This window comes from Zingiber officinale, chromosome 1B (genome assembly GCF_018446385.1).
Source record: "Zingiber officinale cultivar Zhangliang chromosome 1B, Zo_v1.1, whole genome shotgun sequence".
In the NCBI taxonomy this organism is placed as follows: domain Eukaryota; kingdom Viridiplantae; phylum Streptophyta; class Magnoliopsida; order Zingiberales; family Zingiberaceae; genus Zingiber; species Zingiber officinale.
The window spans coordinates 53140186-53147799 of NC_055986.1; positions in this window are offsets into that span (position 1 = coordinate 53140186).

Sequence of the window (7614 nt, forward strand, 5' to 3'; positions counted from 1 at the left end):
TATTTTATTTATGCTAAACCTTGCCATGATTGTTTGCTCATAATATGCCATGACATCATATTTTATCTTATTTGTATTTTGCATTCATGACTTATCATGAAAAATACAAAAATACCATGTCATGACATTCATACATCATGTAGTTATAGGATATTTTCTTTTGAAAATTATTTCCTTTTGATGTATGCCATAACATTATCATGCATTAGTTTAATTTCTTGTAATTAAGGATAAATGGCATTTAACAACACTTATTAACAAGTGACATCCTAGGTGGATGTCTAATATTTTTGAAATGCCTAGATAGATATGCATGATCCCTAGAATAGGGCAAAACCAAAATCTTATATCTCACAAGGACTATAAGATGACATGTATGTGTTTTAGTGCACATTAGATACAAGTGAGATGTTAGGAAGATGAACAAAACTCAAAATGTTGATTTAGTGCATTCTTTTGAGTTTTAGGTTCATCAAAACACATAGTTATGTGTTTTCCCATCATTGGGAAAGCTAATGTACAAGTCATGTGCATTATGCCCAAGGAACATGATGGGATATTGGTTTTGAAAATGTTTTAAAATGTTTTTGGAAAACCTTGGTGAAGGCTATCTTTTGATAGTAATCACCATTGAATAGTTAGACACAAACTTGAAGAAAACACTAAAGTTTTTGCAAGTTTTCAAGTTTGTATCAATCTTTGAAAATATGATGTATTTTCATAGAAAACTATTTTTCCTTGATAATATATGCCCTAAACAATGTCTACACGAAATTTCATAATTTTTGGATTTTTGTAGAATTTTCTAGGGGTTTCTGAAGTTGACTGAAATGGAATTTCAGCAACTATCAGAGCTCCGATCGATCCATGGATCGATTGGAGTTCCTGAATCGATCCATGGATCGATTCAAACGCGAGCAGAAGCTCGCTGGATCGATCAGCCGATCGATCCAGGAAGTCTGAATCGATCAGTGGATCGATTCAGAAAGGTTCAATCGATTGGAACCCAACTCCAATCGATCCAAGTTGCTGATTTTGGCTGGGAAAGCCTGATTTCAGCACTTTGAACCTATTTTAGTCTAGGTAACCATTCCAAACCCATAAAATACATTTGTATACAATAAAAAGGGTGTTTTCGTGATGAAAACAAGGATGGAATGGTTAAGGAAGACTTCATTGAAGTTTAGGTTGAGGTTTGTTTCAAATTTTGAACATTTGAACCTCAAAACTTCTAAATCTGGGTCTCCTAAAGGTTTAGGGATTCCAAGTCATTGTTGGTGCAATGACAGAAGTTACCACCATGTCTTTAGGGGGAGGGACTCTTTAAAGACATGAAAATTATTTTTCATGAACCTTGGAAGGTGGTTAACCTTCTGTTGTGAACTTGCTCAAGGTTGAGCATTTAAACTTGAAATGGGGATAAATGGGGAGTGGATATCCTCATCATTTCAAGTGGCAACTCAAGTGGTTGAAAATGCTCAAGGTTGGGTATTTGTCAACATTGAGGGAGAAGTTAAGGATAATGAAGGGTATGGGACCTTCAATATTGAGTTGATCACATGAGTGAAATTGTGATCACGATGAGCAACTCTTCAGGGGGAGAGTCTTCAACAAATGGAGTTGTTGAAGTGTGCCCAAAATTGGAGCATAGGTTGATGTGTGTCCAAAGACGGGTTGATGTTTTTTTTGTAAGGGGTTGATGTGTGCCAATAGGGGGAGAATGAAAGGAAGTAAGTTAGGTTTTCATTACCTAGAGGGAGTTTGCCCTCTTAGGGGGAGAATGAAAAGCTTAATTTATGGGTTCATTACCTAGTGGCATGAAGAAGGAGGCTATAGGATTAGCCTAACTTACATGTGGGATTGTAAGTGTTATTGTGGTATTGTCAAACATCAAAAAGGGGGAGATTGTTGGTGCAATATCCCTCAGGTCAAGGGTGACCTGGTTAACCAAGCTGAGTCTTGGTTAGGGTTTAGATGTTTGACAATAAGATCTTGATTGAAGAAGAGTCAAGTAGGTCAAGGTTGACCGGATACTTGACTGGGAAGTCCTAACTGGAATGTTAGGCAGAAGGGAAGTCCTAACTGGAATGTTAGGCAGAAGGAAAGTCCTAGTGAGTGAAGCTAGGCAGAAGGAAATCCTGGTGAGTGAAGCCAGGTGAAAGTCCTAGTGAGTGAAGCTAGGCAGAAGGAAATCCTGGTGAGTGAAGCCAGGTGAAAGTCCTAGTGAGTGAAGCTAGGCAGATGGAAACCCTAGTGAGTGAAGCTAGGTGAAAGTCCTGGTGAGTGAAGCCAGGCAAGGGAAATCCAGATGGATCAAGGATGATCGGACATCTGGTGTTGGGAAGTCCAAGTAGGTCAAAGGATTGACTGGATACTTGGCAAGGAAGGAAATCCAGATGGATCAAGGATGATCGGACATCTGGTGTTGGGAAGTCCAAGTAGGTCAAAGGATTGACTGGATACTTGGCAAGGAAGGAAAACCAGATGGATCAAGGATGATCGGACATCTGGTGTTGGGAAGTCCAAGTAGGTCAAGGGAGTGACCGGATACTTGGCACGACGAGTAAAAGTCCAAGTGAGTCAAGGGGATTGACCGGACACTTGGTGGGGAGTCATGGCAGGTCAAGGGAGTGACCAGATGCTAGGCATGATGTACCAACAGGTCAAGGTTGACCGGATGTTGGTTAGGGAGGTTTGGGACTTGGTTTTGGGCAAAAACCAAGTGCTGGATCGATCCGTGGATCGATCCAGGCTCTGGATCGATCAGTGGATCGATCCAGATTCTTCCCAGCGAACAGAAAGCTTCTGGATCGATCCGTGGATCGATCCAGAGGTCCCGATCGATCAGCCGATCGATCGGGACGATGCTGCTTCGCGCGACAAGCGCTGGATCGATCCGTGGATCGATCCAGACGTTATTTCCAGAGCACAGAGGCGCTCTGGATCGATCCGTGGATCGATCCAAAGCCTCCCCGATCGATTCAGAACATTTGGATCGATCGGGATCCGACCGTTGGCGTCGATAAAGGCCGCAGGCGCTCGATTCCTTCGGCACTACTTCTCCGATTCACTTCAGCTCTTCGCCAGCTTCTCCACAGCTCTCTACAAGCACGTGATCGCCAGTTCTTGAAGGATCTTGGAGGCTTTCCAAGTCAAGAGGCGGATCCATTGCAAGAGGAAGAAGTTAGGGTTAGGGTTTTTACTGCACATCTTGTAAGCTTTTGCTTAACTTGTATTTCCCTTTCTTCTTCTTGTATTGAGAGTGTTGTAGGGCTTCTCCGCCTTTGGTAGTTACCATAAAGGAGTGTTTTCATAGTGGAGGGTGCGTGTGTGGTGTGGATCCTTGGACTAGTCACCTCTTGTGAGGTGGATACCAAGTAAACCAACCGTGTTAGCGTTTTGTGTTTGTTTCTGTATTTTCCGCTGCACATCCAAGAAGAAACAAGCAACGCCAAGCAACGAAGCGCACCGAGCGACCGCGACGAGCTATTCCCCCCCCCCCCCCCCCTCTAGCTACTTTTGGGCCTAACAATAGTCTGATCGGTCTGTGGACCGATCAGACTATGGGTGGATCGGTCCACAGACCGATCCCTCCTCTCACTTTGAGTCCCAGTCTTTCTGATCGCTTCTTTCTGATCGGTCTGTAGACCGATCAGATAACCCACAGAATGTTTCTGTGTGGTTACTGATCGGTCCCCAGACCGATCAGATAACCCACAGAGACTTTCTGTGTGGTCACTGATCGGTCACGAGACCGATCAGGTGACTAATGTATCACTGGATCGGTCTGCCGACCGATCCAGACAACCGGAGTATCACTGGATCGGTCAACAGACCGATCCAATGTCCTTGTGTTAGTTTTAGAGCCTCCTAGCCCTAAACCCTAACGTCTTCCTAGTCCAGAGAACGAGCTACCAAGCCCTCTCTGACCTAGTCCGGAGAACGAGCTGCCGAGCCCTCTCTGACTTCGTCCGGTCCAGAGAACGAGCTACCGAGCCCTCTTTGACCTAGTCCGGAGAACGAGCTGCCGAGCCCTCTCCCAATGCAAACAATGCAAACAATCAACTATTTCCATAAAGGGAATTTTTTTTTTATCTTGTTTAATTTAACAACAAAACTTTTTTGTAAACTCTCAACGAAAGAAAACTTACTACAAGAAATCTCAACAGAAGAAATCTACTGCAGGATATCTCAACATTGGAATTTGTTTCTCCCAAGAATTCAACATTTCAATTAAACGGTGTTTATATTTGAACACTCACCCAAACACACAGAAGTAGATTATTTGAACATGTCAATTAAACAATGCTTGTATTCAAACACTCATTCAAACACTTAGAAACATTTCAATTAAACACTTAGAAATTTCTATTGGAATAGTGTTTAATGATATAAACTAATAAACCAAGTTCATGTCCAAAATTACAAACACTTAGTCAATTACATTACAACACCAACATTACTTAATACTAACTAATCAGATGAACTAACAACACAATCAGGATTACGGCTAAGAGAATCAAGTTCACCATCACTATTATCCAAATGAATTTCGGTACATCTATTTTTCTCGAATTCTGTTCATGAGAAGCATTATATTCACTTTCAATTTTACCAAATGAACCAGTATCAGTCGTCATCCACTTTTGCCATCCATGTTGGGCACATCTATAATAGTATCTTCCAGGATTCTTGGCTGATCTAGAAATACACACCGATGTTCTTTGACCGCAATCCCTACAAATTACAGGTTGGAATCTCGTATTGTTGATGCTGCTATAACTTGATGATGCCATGAAATAACAACCTACTAATCAAAATTTCATTATTAGATTAAAAAAATTATAACATTGATAGATTAAAGTTTACAACATTCAAATAAGGTTCAATATATCTAAACTATCACATTCCATACCACTAAGAGGAACTAATACAACATATAAAGACCAGTAGTAGACTAACAACCATGAAAGATTTACTTTAATGAATCTAAAGGATTTTATATGGAGACTACTAAAGGTTAATTTCATCATTACCTTTCAAACAACCATAGAATCATTTTAAATAAGAATTTTCAAACAAAAATAGAACAAGGATATACGTTTGACTGAAAAGCAGAATCAACTTGAAAATTAAATATCATTTTAAGATTCATTCTTGGGTTGAGTTTTGGAATGTGTTTGCAAATGTGAAAAATATTGGTCTGATCAAACATTTTAGCTCACATAAGCGTGAGAACTACTTGTGCATTGGTGTATATCTAATATCTGATGTACCACATGCATGTGACCATTTTTGCAAATTCTTGAGTAATATAAATTGTTTTATTCTACAGGCTGAGGTACTTGTCAAAGCGCAGTAGGTTATTGGAGAAACATTGGGTGAACTAGGCTTGACATTAGTCAAGATTGCAAAATTTGAAACAGAAAACGCCACTGATTTATCACAAAGAATAAGAGCTGTTGAAATCAAACAGTTTGCAACTGCAGTTCTGAGAACAAGTAGATTCTATTGAAAATTAAATGGACAAACAGTCAAACATCTGGTGTTGGTCCATATAAACCTAAAATAAGAATTTTTCATGGTCTGTTTTATAGATCATATCAATCATACACAACAAGGCTATAGGTTTTCACCAAAAAAACACTCTAAAACCTTAAGAGACTCAGGATGAATGTTGAGGTATTGGGAGACTGAAAATCTTGCAGAGGGGTCAGTTCTTGCTTTCTCCGAATGACATTTGTGTTTTTACTCTAAAATTATAAATAGACTTAAATATACTTGAATTCACTTCATGGGATAGACTTAATGCTTGCCAAATCTAGGTGTGTTGGGCATGAAGATTTTTAGCCACTAAATCTTATTGAAATTGACCATTAACCTGTGGCTTTTGGTGATGTAAATGCTAAAAATAAGTGCTAGACAGGCCTCAATCTCTGCTTCCCCAAAGGGACAGAAGGGGCACATAGTAGGAAAAAAAAGGAATTACCAGAGTGAAGTAGTCTAGGGCTCTGGAGCAGGGTCGCGGCCGAAGAAGTTACTCAAGAAGCTTCACTCCTTGTTCGAGAACGCGAGGGGGGAGAACTGGGTTGCTGGTTCGCTCCAATCTTCGAGAAGGTGAGCCGTCGGCTTGCTCGACTTGCAGGGAAGGCTGAGTCGCCGCAGAAGTTAGGGCTTGCTTCGAGAAGGATGAGCCGTCGGCTTGCTTCGAGAACCCGAGGGTGGAGAATGGAAGGGAGAACGCGAGGGTGGAGAATGGCACGAAAATTTTAACGCGAGGGTGGAGAATGGCACGAAAATTTTGACGCGAGGGTGGAGAACGAAAGGGAGACGCGAGGGTGGAGAATGGGAGGGCTTCGCGAGGTTGGAGACTGCGGCCGAAGGGCTGAAGTTAGGGCACGAAGGGGATCGGGCGAAAATTTGACGCGAAGGCTGTGTCGCGAGGAGAGAGAGAGCTGAAGTGGAGGATGCCACGGAGGATGCCAACAGGGTCGCGATGCTGTGTCGCGATAAAACTTCGCTGCCGATATCATTCCTCTTCTTGAAAATCACAAGTCCCAACCTTGTAAAATTGAGCATTCGAGACTAAAAGAGGACTTTAAGAAATAACTACAATTGCTACCCTAAATGAAAATCCATTAAAATACTCCTCAAACACAAATTAAACAAATCTATAATCGCTAGTGTAGAGGCCTCATCAATCCAATACACAACAAACTACAAGATAATGGTCAAAAGAATCTTACCGGGAAAAGATAAATCAGCTCTTAACGAAAGTTTAGTGGGGAGGTTGCAATGTCGCAGATGGCAAGCGACGATAGTGTGATCAACGGTGATCTATCATGACGGCTACTATTTTCAGCATCAAGGGCAGTAGGGCAACAACGATATAAGCAATGTGGCCTTGTCTGGCATTGAAAAAGAGCAGCGAGAAAATGGCACTGTTGTGACGAAAGAAGAGGCAGGGCGAGGGCACCATAGACGGCAAAGCAGTGTCCTTTGCTCTTTCCAGCAGGGAGGAGAGGGGAAGGAACCAGGAAAAATCACAAGAATAGAAAAAAAAAGGACTAACAGAGGGGAAAAAAAAAAGTGACGTGCGTGCCCGGGGTGATTGAGGATTTTATTTAGGGAGGTAACAGAGTCAAGCCGAGTTTTTGAATGTTTGAGTTTGGCTCGTTTATAATCGAACCGAGCTTGAGTTTTAATTAATGAATATATTCATGGCTCGCGAGCTTATTCGAACTTTTATCGAGCCTAAAACTGAATAAATATAAATTATAAATTTAAATATTTATTAAAATTAAATTATATATTTAGAAAAAATTAATTTTCTTATCGAAATTTATAATTTTATTCTAATAAATAAATTTAATATATTTTTCTATACTTTTCATAAATATAGTGTAAAATTTATAATTTAATATCAAAACTAATATTTTTTTCAATTTAAAAGTTAGTTCATGAATTTAACGAACGTGTTCACGAGTTAACGAGCTGAATATTACGAAACTTGAACTTGATTTGTTTATCTTAACGAGTCTCATTAAACGAGCTCAAACAAACTTTTATCGAATCGAGCTTCAAATAGTTCACGAACGACTTGGTTCATTTACA